Source organism: Grus americana, chromosome Z (assembly GCF_028858705.1).
Source record: "Grus americana isolate bGruAme1 chromosome Z, bGruAme1.mat, whole genome shotgun sequence".
NCBI classification, from domain to species: Eukaryota; Metazoa; Chordata; class Aves; order Gruiformes; family Gruidae; genus Grus; species Grus americana.
This window is the reverse complement of record NC_072891.1, coordinates 73,698,851-73,715,271: the sequence shown is the minus strand read 5'-3', so window position 1 is coordinate 73,715,271 and position 16,421 is coordinate 73,698,851. Positions and strand designations below refer to the sequence as shown.

General features: G+C 39.5%; 1 protein-coding gene across 3 annotated transcripts in view; it reads right to left on the bottom strand.

Moving 5' to 3' along the window:
• Positions 1 to 16,421, bottom strand: part of LINGO2 (leucine rich repeat and Ig domain containing 2) — a 547,511-nt gene that overhangs the window by 21,128 nt on the left and 509,962 nt on the right. Inside the window, exon 1 of one of the 3 annotated variants that reach the window (XM_054809320.1) lies at positions 7,926 to 8,047. The exons of the other annotated variants lie outside the window; for them this stretch is intronic. The gene's annotated coding sequence lies outside the window, so the exon portion shown is untranslated. Of the gene's footprint in view, positions 1 to 7,925; positions 8,048 to 16,421 lie in introns of those variants that run through there. 3 annotated transcript variants of the gene reach the window in all.

Here is a 16,421-nt window from a genome sequence, read left to right as displayed (position 1 = left end):
GAATATTAAAAGGATAACCAATTCACTCCCATCACAATAAAGTCTAGATATTCCTCTTCCTGTGTACAAATGCATGAGGTCCGCTCAACACTTTTCAGAAAACAGATGATGTAAAAAATACAGGAATGATCATAGGTTATTCTTGTCCCTGTATATTTAATCTATCTGGGATATAAATCAGCACTGTATCAACCTGTCCAGGTCTCTCATCAAGAAGTGACATTAGACATTGCACTCAGACCCTTCTTTTTTGTGACTTTATGCCTTACAACCCATAATAGAAGAACTGGATACTTCAGTTTAAGACTGGGGACACAGGGGATTTGGTGAAAGGACATCCCCTACCTCCTATGCACAACTGTGATCAGACCTGCTGCTTCATGGAAAACACCTGTTTTTCCTCTTAAGATTTTTAGTATCTAACCTAACATTATCATAACATTATGGTTTTACTATGATTGCTTTGAATGCTTAACCCAGATTTACAGCACTGTCAAACCAAGCTTCCATGGGTAACCTCAGTAAATGTGTATTATCTAGACCACCTTCTATGAGGACGTCATATATCTCTAGTATCTTGTGTTACTTGAAAAAGTGCCTGGCCAAAGAGCTGCTCAAAGCCTGATGCTTCAACAGAGAGGTGGGAACTGTCCTCTTCCCTGGTGCAAGCATGTGCTATCTTGTGCCTCCTCTTTCTTGAAGAGGGCTCAGAGCGTGGCAGTTTGGGCTGAAATGTATGAAGGTGTGGATCTCTGCAGCATTGCAAAGGGTGAACTTGTGGTTTGCACTGACAACCCTTGAGACCCCCGTGCCTCTTGCAGGTAAACACCCGAAACCTGGGTGTGGTTGTCATGCAATCGTGGACACGATTCTGGTGTGCTCAAGTCTGCCTGGGCATGTTGTCGGATGGCAATCCCACTGCTGAATACAGGCATGGCTTGATAACATGACGTTGCGGTTTTTGAAGACAGCTGAATGTTTGGTCTCACAGGTTAGCTCCACTTCAAGCTGTATGTTCTACTAGGTAAGGGGATGAACAGGATCTTGTTCCCACAGCAGTCATAGCAGCTTGCCAGTGGTATCACTGGAAGCAGAAATGCTGTGAACCAAATTGCAATTAATTTCCTCAAGCAAGTAATTTTGCCAATGGCTGTGCACTGTGTACAAAGTGTATGGCCAGACATATACTAAATAATAGTAAGATTTTACTCACTGTCAGGCTTTCCTTAATCTTGTAAGCTTTTCTGCAGCTTTGATGCATCTGGTATAGTTTCCTGCAGATGGATGTAACTTCCTCAGGTAATTAAGAAAGATACAGAAATACTTTTTTTTTTTTTTTTAAATATTACCAGCAGTGGGTATCTCAGATCAGAACACTGGATTTTCCTTCCTTCTTTATTATATAAACTGAGTTCAAATAAATAGTTCTTTCACTTCCACACAGGTTTCTGTATCCTCAAAGGCAGTAATATTGCATAATTCTTAAAAGCAAATGAACTACTGAATGCAACAAGATAACTCATATATGTGAAGTCAGTCAGGTTAAGTATAACTGTTTGCTCTATAGATGATGTTTCTTTTTCAATTTCTGTCTCTCTAACCTTCCTATAACTGTCTGGGGTTTTTATTTTTTCCTCCATGATAGAAAATCTTTATTTTCTAATAGTGTCATTTAAACCTAATCCTTTCTGCTAGAAAAAAAAATAATCAGAAAATGTGCCATCCCATCTTCAAGCAGTCAGTATAATACAAAGCATACACTTAGGAGGTATAAACAGAAAAAAATAGAGCACTTCTTTAAGTGCATAGATACAATGATAATGCCGATTCTGATAAACTTTGAGTGTCTAAGTTTTAAGCTAAACTTCTGGGTCCCAGTTAGAGAAACCAAGCCCACTTTTACAGACATAATTTCAAAATGTTGAGTTTGAGAAACTATGAGCTCTAAAATATAGAAGCAATGATGCACCAAAAAAGATAAAAAAAGAAAAAAAGGGAAACAACACAAAATTATTTTAATAAAATTTTAGGATTACATCATGCTAAATTTGTGGTTTGTAGGGAGGGTCTGATTAGTGAGGTCTGAATGTCTGCCATTGCTTATGCAGTGGCAGTGTGGGACAAGTTCGTAACTGGAAATGGCATATGTGGTGGAGAGTAAACAGCAGAGAATTACTGTGCTATCTGTGCTTGTATAAAGTAAAAGCTTCTTCTGTAGAAAACTGATAGATGAGAATGGTGCAGGCTAGATCTCAGTGCTGTGATTCAGAACTCTCCTGCCCAAGCCTCATTTTCAGTGTTAGGGAGCTCTGACAATCGCTTGGATAAGGAAAACTGCACACTTAAATTATCTTGCAATGTCTGACAGAGAAGAACACAGAGTTAATAATGGGCATTATATATATTTTTTGAGTCAGTGATTCAGAATGCCTTATTCTGCATTCTGCTTGCAGGTCTTGATGAACTGAATGTTCCCCAAAAGACTTAAGAAAACTATTGTATAAAACCAAGAACTGGTAGGCAGTTAGCCACTATGTGGGATGTTTAATTAAAAATAAAATTAAATAAATATAATACTCTTATTGGGAAAGGGTAAATTAACTCCAAAGTTCAGGTTACTATATAGCATTAAAAATTACAAAAACGTCTATATGTCAGCTATGAAGCCTAGTCTAGTGTAGCTGAGCAAGTAGCCAGCTGTTGTGCTCCAGCCATGCTTGCTTTTGGATTTCTGAGAAATTCATATGTGAAATAAGACATGTTCTGTAATAACTTCTGGATCAAAGCCATAAACTGGGATTTTTACCAGTGATGCTGAAGACCTTTTTCAGTTTCAGTGTTGCTTGAATTTGGGGAACTAAAGCATCATGTTTATTTAAGTAACAACAGCCACATATATAAGGAAAAAGGGTTCTCTTCTATTACTGTTGGAACAGATTTTCAGCCGGTATTTTTCAGTAGGGTCCCAGGCTAGGATTCTTCACTGTGAAGATAAGGATCCGGCTTTATATACAGCTTAGCTCCAAGTGAGGGAAAAATTCATGAGAGCTAGGCATTTATTTTGGCATTTGAAAGGACCACGAAATTCTTTAAAAATCCTTGACATAAGAGGGTGTTCAGCTGCTGCTGTCCATGTTTCTCTCTGGTTCCTAGACTAAGGTTTTGGATCACTAGTATCCCATCAGGCAGATCCCTGCACAGTGACATGGGACTTGCAGTAGGATCAACTATAGGACCGCATCTCCGGTCTCTAGACTGTCTCTTAGTTTTGGCCTGCTCTATGGAGAAGGGAAAAGAGCACGATGTTAAGTGGTACCCTACCGCAGTTGGGTAGATTGTAGTGTTTCCTTTTGGGGACCATCAGGTGAATAGTTCTTACTGAGCCTTAATTAAAGCCCAAGCCATTTGAAAGAAAGCTAACTCATTTGCATATAGATTATTTTAATGCATACATGTTTGCAACTTTTAAATAACCTACAGATAATTTGGAAACTAAAATAACTAATTTGTTAAACATACTACTCTTAGTTTACATCTAAGGAAGGGCAGATGGGCAGATTAAGTATTTACAGTTAGAGACCATCATGCTTAAGTGACTTTGAAGTCTAGTCTTCCACCCAAAAGCAATATAGACAGGGAAGAATCTACATGTGTAGGTGCATTATCAAATGAAGTTGAGTTTTGTGACTGAAGAGCTGACAGCTTGACAACTCAGCTTTTCCAATAGACCACTTGTAGGCTTTCACTATGCATCACTTCTGAAATGCCACACATAAACTTACAAAACCTACAAGATTCTGGGACCCTTTTCATTTCAAAGATGTCCTACGTAAAATCAGCCAGGTGGGAAGGTCACTTTAATCCTTAACGATTAAGATTTTTAGATGACTATCATGCCATCTGAGACAGAACCATGAGAATACCATGTACAAATGAGCACTGGCAACAGTATGGTTGTTTCTTCTGTGAAGTTTTGACTCAAATTCTTGTGGATTAAAACTTATCATTGAAGAAGAAAATGAATTATATCTCTCTACAAAACTGTGAGCATAGTTTGTTCTTCCATACCAGTATCTCCATTTTCTTTTTAACACAAACATGTTTTAAAAAAGAGCCACTAGGCTGCCAGTTCTGTTCACAGTTAGGACATTTAATGCGTGAAAAGCTGAACTGCAAGTCAACTAAGACAGTTGGTCAATAGCTGCCTTGCTGTTTTAGTAAAAGGAAATTATGCTGGTAAATTTTCATTGGTTCTGTTGATTGATATATATTTACTGTCAATAAAGAGGGCAGTTTTTTCTTCTTAAACACTGATCTGTCTAACTTTGCTTCAACTGATTTTAATTGATTCTTGACACACATTGATATGTTTTCATTTAAGAAATACTCAGTATAGCTATTTTATTTTCTGAATGGCAACTACTTCTGAATAATGATGTGTAACCACTGACTGTAAAGATCTCATGAACAAGAATTTATAAGGTGAAGTTAGCATCAGGCAGATGTTTAGAGAGTGCAATTTGGAGTTTGATCAACATTTTACTGAATTCTGCAGTCGACTGCACAGAAGAGGATTTTACGTGGTTGCAAAGAGCGCTGCTATCTGCTTATCACTCAAATAAGTGTACAGTCAGGACTTGGTGACCAGCCCTTGTCACTGGAAGGGAAAAGAAACAGCCCAAACCTTCTGGCTTATGCACAAATATAAAGAGGAGAAAATAGGCTGCAAATGCTGTTTATTCCCCTCTGCCTCCTCTGAGACTGAAAGAATATGTTCTGGTTGAGCATTTCTCCCTCTTTTCTAATACAACCTGCCATATGGAGGAAAGAAAAGAGAATGAATCACTGACTTCACATGGAGTAGGATGAAGGGGAAAAGGCACAGAGGAGATAGGAATGGCAATCTGAATGCCGACCTGAAATCCCCCCAAACAGTTCCAAACAGCAATTTGGCTAATGGCCTTAATTTAGAATGGCTATGCATCTTTAAAAAAGCACAAGGGAGGTGGGTGGAGAGTAGATTAAGGGTATGAGTCTCTGATCCACTTCCCACTGCCTGGCTAGCATGCATGTCCTCTGCATCCCTTCACACAATCTGGTGATGCTGGTGGGAGGACCTTCTGGTCGAGAGCTTCTGCCGTATGGAGCAGCTTTCCGAAATCTGTCTGCTTCACTGAGTCACCATTTCAAGTGAGAGCTCTTCCTCCCTTTTAATGACTCTCCCTGTATTATTAACATTTTAAGAATGCAAATGTTTTATTTAGCTATGGAAATCAATCACAGTACCATCTGACCAAACAAGCCTCGACAGCAAAGTTGTGCTCAGTTACATTTCAGGCGTGCTCAAACTCTATCTGACTGAGTGGCTTTTAGCACTCATAATGCTGTAAAAAGTCCTGATGATGACATTTAAGGAACAAACCCAGCATGGCACGACAGCACGTACACAACAGCATCTCATTGGTAAACATTGCCTCTATCATCTCTAAAAGGATGACCCAAAAGGAGCCTTGAAACTTTTCTGATGTCTTGAGGAACAAAAGTTACCTGTATTCTTGCCTTTCCTTCCTAGAAAAACCCTCTACAAATTAAAAATATCAGGACTAATATAAACATGAAATGTGTTGTTTCTGAATAAATAACAAGCTTTATACAAATCCTGTAACACAAATAATTGAAGCTTATATAATTGCTCTAGAAACTAAAAAAAAAATCCCAAATCTCTTGTGAGATTTACATTTCAAATTCATAGAGTCTCAAAACTGGGTAAGTGGGTTAAGGCTGAGGTTGCTATTTCAATAATGCACAGATCTAAGCAGCAAGGTGCAAGCTATAGTTTGAACAAGATTTGCATTGCTAAGGAGCACCTTATAAATTAGGTGTTTATCTGAATTTACTTGAGGAGTTTTAGGTATGTCTTTCTTTGCAGAAAAGCAAATCTTTACAGTTTTAGTTCAAAAAAGTTTTAGACAGTGTCCTGCCATGCAATCTGGTGCTAGCTAGTTGTTCAGGCAGAGCATTTGCCATGTGTTCAGGAACTCTTTTTAGACGGGTATAAGTAGGTATCGCACTTGCTAGTCTGAGGTATGATCAATAAAATTGACTAAGAATCTGTAATAGAGACCCAAAAAGCCACTCTTGCATGCTACCACCTTAATTTGCCAAGATGATATACTGCTTTTTGCACTTATGTGTGATTCATAACTTTTCTGGTGGAAGAGATAACTTTGCTTCCTTGTCTCGAATTTTAAATTATACTTGCACAGTAAGAAGTGTGAAGTTTCTATGGCAGTCATCTCCTGGAAGTACAAGGACTTTACCAGAGACAACTTTAATTAAAATAGCATTAGAGGTCAGCACTTCAAGCATCCATTTCATTGGCCTTTTCAGCACTCCACTTCCCTGCCAGGTAATATTGCTATATAATTTATAAATTTTTCCTTCTATCATATTATACTTGAAACATACTGTTAATATACCAACAGGAATACCTGTTCCCTGCCATAAATTCCGGAAGTGATGCAAAAAAATCTCAAATATATTTGAGTAACTCTGTTACATGACAAATTATCTGGAAAAAATACACCTATATCTGCATTAAATTATATGTACCATTTGAGAAAATGCTGAATACATCATTCTCAGCTCTGATTTAGACCCTATTTCTCAAAACAGCTGCCATAATACTTGAAATATCTTTATCATTAACTTAGCAAGACACTGATGAATAAGTATTTCCATACACATAATCAGCCTGGTTCTTATGTGACTTCAAAGTCTCTTTACACCACTGGTGAGACTGAAAAGTTTTAAGGAAAATGGAAAAAAATGAGTGTAAAGCAAGCAAGTAAATGAGTTTTTCAGGCTGAGAAGAAAGAAATCTCAAACCAGCTATGATATTGGACTTTGTTTTCTCCAGTTCTAGTCTAGCCAATTAAATTTTTAATGCAAAGAAGCCATTCATTATTTGGCAGTGATATCTAGAATAACTTTTGATTCTCCTGTAGCGCAGTAAAACCAGAATCAAGTCACATTAGCAATGACAACTTCAGCAAAAGGTAGGTAATGCTTGTGTAAGAACTAGAATTACTGCCAAGAAGAATAATACAGTCCTTTTTCTAAAACTTTTTATTACCTTAATAAATATATAAAGCCCTAAAGCAAAATTCAGACATGAATATCCAGAATTGTATGAACTATGTATTACTGTATAGTAGTGGTACAGTAGCACACTGAACCTTCTTCATATTTAAAATAAAAATTAAGATAGGAACAAAACTCTGCTAACAGAATATGTAATGAAAGAAGCATATTCATCGCAATTTGAAAAATGCGGAGTTTTAAAACTGTTCTGGACGTAGGCAGATCAAGAAATGAGAGTTCAAAACTTGTAACAGTCTCTTTCCCAAGTGCCTCTCAGGCCTCCTTTCAAAGCACCTTGTGGGAGAGACAAGGAACAACGAGCCATTATTCAGGAGACAGGGTAGTGTCTTTGTACAACATTACAATACTAGCACTTTGAGTAGTGTTTCTTAAACTCTAATCTTTGGTTATCTGATGGTATGTGGAGCCCTTCATCATCCTACATGAGGTAAAACTGAGTTGAGCCATGTAATCCATGTAAGTGCAGCCATGAAAGGCAGCAAAGGCTGCAGTTTAATCAGAAGATCGTTAATGTCAATGGCAAATTTTGAACTGACTTGGGGAAGCTTCGGATCAAAGCTGGGAGAAAAACCTCTCTTCCTCACATGGAACAGTGCACAGATCTTTAAGAATCTGTTAAACAAGATACTGTTGATGCTGAAAATTTGTAAAGGAAATAACATGCTTATAAGGACCAGTGAAAGTCAACAATCAAACATTGTTCAGCTGTTTGAAAGCAGAGGGTGATTATAATTTATTAAATCTATCATTAATATACATACGCTGTTAGAAGAGGATTCAAAGGGTCTGTGCTGTATCAGCTGATGAAGCCAGAGGAGGGAAAAATCACAGTTTACCAGTCTGTTGTCATCTGTGGAAACAGATTTTATAACAAAGCTTGCCATCAGCTATGGTCTACATCATCTCTAGCTTTTCTAATCAATGAAATTATGGGAGAATAACTTCTGTAGACTATTTCTATTTCAAGAAGGGTACTTTTTATGGGAAGGGAATGGCCTCAGACTTCTCTAATAACATGTGAATGACTGTGTATCATTACTGAATGTTACACAGCAGCAAACCCCTAAAATATCAGTACAGAGAACTCTATCTGCTAAGAAAGATTGTTTGAAATTCATCCACATACAGGATCTTGACAGGTCTTAACTAAGCGCTGTTCCAACTGTGTGGGACCAACCCTTGTTTCTGCTTTTTGATTTAAAAGCCTGTGAGCTGTTTTTTTTTTTTTTTCTCTCTACTATGTAACACACTTTAAAGCTCTTGACTGAAGGGGCCAACTCCCCTGCAATTGGATCCTAAACTCTCCACCACCAGGTCTGGGCCACCTATCCTGTTTTTATGTACTATCTTGATGGACCCCCTGGCAACTCTTGCAGAGCCTTTGCCAAAATGTCAGTGTAACAGTGCTCTGTGCTGGTTGCCACAGTGGCTGCTGGTGTCTGCAAAGGTGGTAAGTGTCGGGTGCAGCTCCAGCCCAGAGCAGCACCTCGGCACAGTGAGCCCCATTTTGTGCTTAGTAAGCCGTTCTAACCTTCTGACACCTTTGTTTTTTCCTAGTTTCTCTGAGAGGCGGCCAGGAGCCCGGCAAACTCCAGCTTGCTCACATTTATCACTGGGACACTTCTGGTGGTGCTGCCACCAACAAATGAGACGTAATATCGGGCTAGATGGATCCCTGTCTAATCTGCCGTGGCTGCTTTTATCTGCTGCAGTACAAGGTGACCTTGGACACTGGGTATGTACCGGTTTAAATTTCACCTAGAAGTTGACCTGTGGCTTTATAAGAAAAGCATTTTATATGTAAAGAATCCTCAAGTGTTATTTCAGTGTCTCACTTTCATAAGCATTATTGATTTAGTGGGAATTTTTAGTCCCAGAAGACAGAAAAATATAGTCATGCATAAAACTTGTATGACTAAAGAAAACAGCTATTTACATTACATTTAAAATGCTTAACTTTAAACAATCAGAACCACAGGCATCAACAGCATTTCCCTGCTTTAAAACTGATAAAACAATGAAGCTGATACGTGGAATTCATGATTTTAAGTGACCTCTTGCTTATTGGTTTCTGCAGACCCTGATTATAGCAGTCATACAATTATCAACATGCCTCTTCTCCTGAAAGTCTGTCACAATACTTAAAGCACACCCGTGGTTTTTTTCCTGCTTCATAGAATTGAGTAAAAAGTACAGAGAAGGGTTGTGGTGAAAAATACTTTGAGACGTGACACTGAAACAGAGAGGCACTGAGAGCCTTTCCTCAAAAACCTGTCGAGTTTATCAGCAAGTGGCAGAAGCAATCCCGGTTTAATTTACCAAAGCCACTAGGTGTCCCTGCTAACCTATGGTGGCAGCAGCGCTTCTCTTGCTGGAAGATACATACACACTTCATAAACCTGTCCAAAGAAAATACAGCAATACCAAATCAGGCAACTGTTCTTGAGAACATCATCTGCCCAGCTGTGCACCACTTGATCGTGCTGTCCATTACTTTTCCCTTGCAGTCTTTCAAGGATGCGGTACCTGCAGGCAAGGTCAGTACTAGTCAAGTGCACTGTTTCCTGTACATTAAATAAACCAGGTATGTCCTTGGCAAATGTTTTTTGAGACTGCAGGCTTTCTGAGACCACAGAGTTCTCAATCAAAAGCCAGGAAGTTTTCTGTAGCATTCATCACACCGGGTACATCAAATTGAATAATGCAGCAATTACTGAAAAGGGCACAGATGCTATTCTTTTAGTACTGGCTAGCTAAGACAATATATATTAAGGGACCACTTTTGCTTCTCCATTTTTTCTACTCTGTTCTGTTCGAACAACTGAGTCAAATATGATTTGATTTAAAAGCTCATTTTTGGGAAGGGGCAGATTTTTGCAGTGTTTCAGATGCAGATTTAGGGACCCTTTAAGCAGCTGTAAAAGATTGTAGCATGTTACTTCTTAAAAGCTCATTTTCACATCCAAATAAATAAGATTTTTATTATTGGCATTACTGGGAGCAGTGCTCACCCATTGTTGCACTCTTTCCCCATTCTAGGGGCCTCTCTGTGCAACCACAGCCATTGAGCAGTCTATCTTTCTTCTGGTACTGAAAGAAACATAATAATGTTTATTTTTTGAACATAGTGTTGCCAGTTTCATACAATAGCAGATACCACTAACTTGCTTTTTATAAACTAGAGCTTCACAAAACAAAATATTTTATTCACAGGTTGTATTTCGTCTATTTTTGCCCTAGGAAAGAACTCTTTTTTTCCTCTGGTGAAAAAGAAAAAAAACCCCAAATCCACCAAACACCAAAAGACAAAAAAACCCTCCCAAACAACAAAAACCACACCCCTCTTCCCCCCAAACTGCTGGCATTTTGACTGGTGCCCAAAATGCCTAGGCATGATGGTGCCTCACTGGAATTACAATCTGGCTATATCCTATTTCTGTGAGCTGAGATTTCTACAAGCTGGAGTGCTTCCCTCTGTGATGCATCACTGTCTCTTCCTGAAAACAGAGAGTTTATTTTATAAGAATAATAAATTATGTGACACTGTGACAGAAATAGTTCTGCCAGAGAGATAAAGCTACAGAAAAGCATTGCAATATAACACAACAGAACTGTAGATCCCACAAAAGAAAAAAAATAAAAAATTTGGAAGTTTTGCTGAAAGTTTTCTTCTTACTGGGCATCTGAAAATTCCTGTATGTTATTTATAAATCGAATTATGTTCTTGAGATTGTTTTTTCAGAAGTACTTCAATGGAAGGGGTTTTCTTTATTTCATTTAGAGTTTCGAGTCTTTGATACCAGGCCTTAGAAGATATTCTGTTCATTTTTCCACATGAATGATGATTCTTACTTATCTACTGCACTTAATCTACTGGAAAAATCTCCCCATTTTCACTAACAAATTCCCATTTTTCACACTTAGTTTGCTGTGGAAATTCTGAAGAAATTCAGTGTGATTTTTTTCCAGATTCAATGACCAGCTCTTTCTGAAACATTAGAGCCCTTTAAATCTGCAAGGCAATACAGTATAATGCCATGGCTATAAAAGCAAAAAACACAGTAGATTTTTACTCACTACTCTTGGTTGCCCTGTTGGTGCTCTTTAATGCATGCACAGTGGTGAAACACAATGAAGGTAAGTGCTTAATAAATGCTGTCACGTTTTCAATACTGACTTTACGCAACAGATGGTTCTCAGGCAAAATAGGAATACTGAAATGTTTAAAAAATTACTATTATTTAAGAAATTTTTCAAATATTGTCAGAGAAAAAAAAAGGAACGATGGACAACATATTCTTTCAGGGTCATCTTGGCCTTGATTTCTTTAAGTTGTCAGAGCAGGAAGCAGAAAGAAGGCATTACCCATTACATAATCCCATTACAAAGGGATTATCATCTTTCTGTAATGTAGAGAGATGCTACTGATCAACCCTGAACAAAGCAAACTTATAGTTGTCACACAACTTAAAAAATATTGACTGTTACCCAAAGATTACTACCATTCCCTTAAGCTCACTTACTACAAATCTTCTTTCGTTCTTGCAAAGCTTTTCTTGCCATTAATTCCTTTTCCTCTTTGGGATGGACCAGAAATGAACATTTTGCAAAACTGTATTACCTACTTTAGTTGATGGTGGCTAACTTTTAGAGCCATGGCCAGTTGGATAGTGCTGATCCTGATGGATATTTATAACACAGCATGCTGTTATGACACCATCCTTTGTTTAAACCATTACATCCAATGTATTACGATACAAACAAACAACCTGAGGCAACTTCTGCTACCCTGGCCGAGGATGTCCTCCAGTTTATTGTCAACATTTGTGCATCACTAATCCTGAGACATTTAGGAAGGGTATTTTAGCTGCAATACTACCAAATGCAAGTAAAATTCAGGTCATAATATTTAATACAATAATATGAGACAAAAAAGAATAGGATGAAATCCTAGCAGCTGGCTTAGCACAAGGGTTAGCACAGGGCCTCACATGCTATCAGCATACCATGCAGCCTGAAATCAACAACTAAAAAGGAGTCTTTCTGGGAATTAACTTTAATGTTGCAAAGAAAACTGTTAGCCTTGATGCAAAGGAATTGGTTTACAAACATAGTTCCTTGAGCCTTTTCTTTCTTTTTCCTTTTCCTTTCTTTTGCTTTGCTGCTTCAGTCAGCATGCACACAGTAAGACATGAGTGACAATCTCTCAGTGGTGCTGTGTTTCAAAGATCAGGCAGATTTCCATGGCTTTCACTGGAGCAGATCTGTGGGGAGGGTCCAAGCTACAGGGAAGGACAGGTCACTGCCTGCAGGAGGCAATCCTCCTGCAGGAATGAAGCTATATGCTAAGAAGCAATGGGATGCAACAGGAGAACAAATACGAAAGGGAAGAAAAAAGAGGGGTGGAGGGGGGAAGGAGAAATTAAAGCAAAAACATAGTAACACAGGAGAGACTATGGCCAAATAATAGAGGAGCTTGGGGAAAAAGGAAACTAGAGACAAAAGGTCTTTTCTTCTAAAATGTTAAAATGTCAGAAGAGAAGGAAAGAGATGAAAGATGAAAGATACTGCATTTTTCTGGGCTCAACACTTAATTTATTACACTGTTAGACAAACTGTTCTGATTCTATACAACTCAATAATACTCCATGCATAAAATAGGACTTAGCACCTTAGCTAAATTAAACAAAAAAAAAGGAAGAAAAATTTTGCTTAACAGCAGAGTATTTATGGCAAAATCTATAATTCAGACAGAAGGAAAAAATATGATAATCCTTCTCATAAAACAGCAAATCTTTGAAGGCTCGAAAAAAGATAGGAGTTTCATAGTAGGACCACTAGCATGTGCAGAAAGGTTTTAAGGCTCAGACTGGGATTCAGGAAATACAGGCACGTACCTGACCTCTGTCACTGATGCTCCATTTGGGTCAGAGTCATTGTCAGTTCTTGGTCTTGGGTCATTCTCAGTTCTTCAACACTGCCTTCCTCTCACTGCTTTCCTCATTTGTGTAATTGATCTGTAAGCCCTTTGGGAACTGACAGCCTCTTGCCACGAGAGCATGAACTGCTGAGAGCTTTTTAGCTTTCAGCTGATAGCTGCTGCCTCTTCACAATCTCATAACTCACATAAAGATTACTCTTGATTTCTCTCTGCTCAGCATGTTGAGCCACACACCTGGTGATGGACTGTAAACTGGTACCGTGGTTCACCATGAGTGCAGTACCAGCTGCACCTGTACCGGTATCGTCAACTGCACATATGGAAATGGTATTGTGTTGCCAGCCTATGCCCTGTGTGCTGAGCAGCTCCACCCAGGGTCTCCTCTCCGAATGGTGCTGAGGGTCCTGGGTCTCCCCCTCCCTCACATGGTAGGGACAGACCAGAGCTGCTACGTACAGCTGAGAGTTAGGGAAGGGATGCTTGACTGCAGAGGGGTGCGGGACAAGAAAGAGGCACAGTTCCTCTTGGGCTCCAAGCTTCCCCATGGCAGAGCTCCTGTGTGAGGGGCCATGGTACGGGTTAAGACTGGTTGTCTTTAAGTAGGGATTAACTAAGGAATAGGGAAAGAAGGATCCTCTTCCCATTCCAAGCCACTGTAATTTCCAAGAAACTTTCCATTTCCTGTACTTAACCGACACCAATTTCTTTGGTATTATTACAGTGAAACGCGAGTGTTGTTGCCACTTACAAAACACAACGTAATGATTATATCTGAACTGAAAACTTTTTGTTTTGTTCCACCAAAGCCAGTGCTGCTCTTGCTTTTGCTGCATGCAATGCTATAAGGGTGTTTTTATTAACATGAACCACATATACTCAGATGTTTCTTATCTTTATGCCTTTGATCCTGTGAGGAGGTGAAAGCTGCACTGCAGTTAGAAGCATTCTTACAGGAAAAATGAGGAAAGGAACATTTATTTTTTGTTTCCATTGAAAATGTTTCTCATTGTATCTCCACATATTGTCATCAGCATACCAGAGTCAAAGTGGGAAGGGGTTCAAAGGAGTGAGAAACAAGCCCATGGAAGGGGCTTATCAGCCTCAGACACCACAGTCAGCCATATACAATATTTCCTCATCATCCACTTTCTATTAAAACCACTACAATTGATACACTGGACCCAGCTTCTAATATGTCTTTGCTGGGGACCACAAACTTGGTGGCTTCAGAGTCACACCAAGAAGCCTGCTTCTGTTGATAAGCAATTATCACTGGGATGAAAGAAGAGAAGATAAAGTCTTAGTCTATAAGACAGAAAGACAGTACTATTCACTCCAGTGTTATCAGTATTTCAGGGCAGTTACTTCTGAGGAGCAAACATATGGGAAGTTAGATTGCTTGAACATATTTATCTAACCTAATAAAGAGACGGAATGCAAATTAAATACATCCACAAAGAAAAGAATTCATTATCACATTTTCATGAGCTTTAATAACAAAATTCCTCTGGACTTTCTGAAAACAGAGTCAAGCTTCAGATTTTAAAATGGAGCTGGAGCAGCAACACAGCACATGGAACAGAAGGTTAATAAAATGGATGCACAGAGAAAAAAGACAGTGAAGAGTAATCTATGTGCATCAAGAAAAGTACTCACACAAAATGAAATATTTTATGCAGCTAATATTTGGAAAAGAACACCAAGCTAAAAAGTATATAGAATTGCATTCAGAGATTTGGATTATACTGAAGCCATGTCAAACAGTACAAATCCTCAACTTGGAAAACTCAGCAAGATTTTCAAGATAGAATCATAGAATCATAGCATGGTTTGGGTTGGAAGGAACCTCAAAGATCAGCTGGTTCCAACCCCTCTGCCATGGGGGGTTCCAACCCCTCCACTAGACCACGTTGCCCCAAGCCTTATCCAGCCTGGCCTTGAACACTTCCAGGGAGGGGGCATCCACAACCTCTCTGGGCAACCTGTGCCAGTGCCTCACCACCCTCACAGTCAAGAATTTCTTCCTAACAGCTAATCTAAATTGACCCTCCTTCAGTTTAAACCCATTACCCCTTGTTCTATCACTCCATGCCCTTGTAAACAGTCCCTCTCCATCGTTCCTGTAGGCCCCTTCAGGTACTGGAAGGCCGCAATTAGATCTCCCCGGAGCCTTCTTTTCTCCAGGCTGAACAATCCCAACTTTCTCAGCCTGTCCTCACAGGAGACGTGCTCCAGCCCTCTGATCAGCTTCGTGGCCCTCCTCTGGACTTGCTCCAACAGCTCCATGTCTCTCCTGTACTGGAGCCCCTAGAGCTGGATGCAGTACTGCAGGTGGGGTCTCACAAGAGTGGAGTAGAGGGGCAGGATCACCTCCCTTGACCTCTTTTGATGTGGCCCAGGACACGGTTGGCTTTCTGGGCTGCAAGCATGCATTGCCAGCTCAAGTGAAATTTAAATGAATATTTAGATGATATTTAAATGTATATTTAATGTAGAGGAAGATGTTTTGCACAGATATGAGTGCATATTCACTTTCTTCCTGTTTAAAATACTTTATTTTTCTGTGTGTATCTCAGTAATTTCTCCACTGAGAGGTCACAGTAGGGCTACATGAGATATATGACATTGTATCTCAAATCTCTGGGCTCTTCAGTATGAAAATACCTAAGCCTAATTATAAACACTAGTCTCTGCCACCAAATAAATGGGGCAAAACCACCACACCAAACAAATCCCCCAAAAGAAACTGTTTTCCTATAGATAACTTCAGAGATAGGGAAGTTCTACAAAGTTGTTCTGCTACAATATTGCATTACTTCTCCTGAGTAAAAACATTAAACATAATCACAATTTGGGCACTGTGGTGGGTTGACTCTGTCTGGAGGCCAGGTGCTCACCAGACCCGCTCTGTCACTGCCATCCTTCACTAAGGGGAGAAAAGGAATAACGAAACGCTTGTGGGTCGAGATAAGGACAGGGAGAGATCACCCACTAAGTATCATCACGGGCAAAACAGACTGAACTTAGAGAGGAAATTCATCTGATTTATTACTAAGCAAAACAGAGTAGAGCAATGAGAAATAAACCCAAACCTTAAAACACCTCCCCCCACTCCTCCCTGCTTCCCAGGCCCAACTTCACTCCCCATTTCTCTCCCTCCTCCCCACCAGCAGCACAGGGGGATGGGGAATGGGGGTTGTGGTCAGTTCCTCACACGCTGTCTCTGCCGCTCCTTCCTCCTCAGGGGGAGAACTCCTCACACTCTGCCCATGCTCCGGCCTGGGGGCCCTCCCACGGGAGACAGTCCTCCACCAAC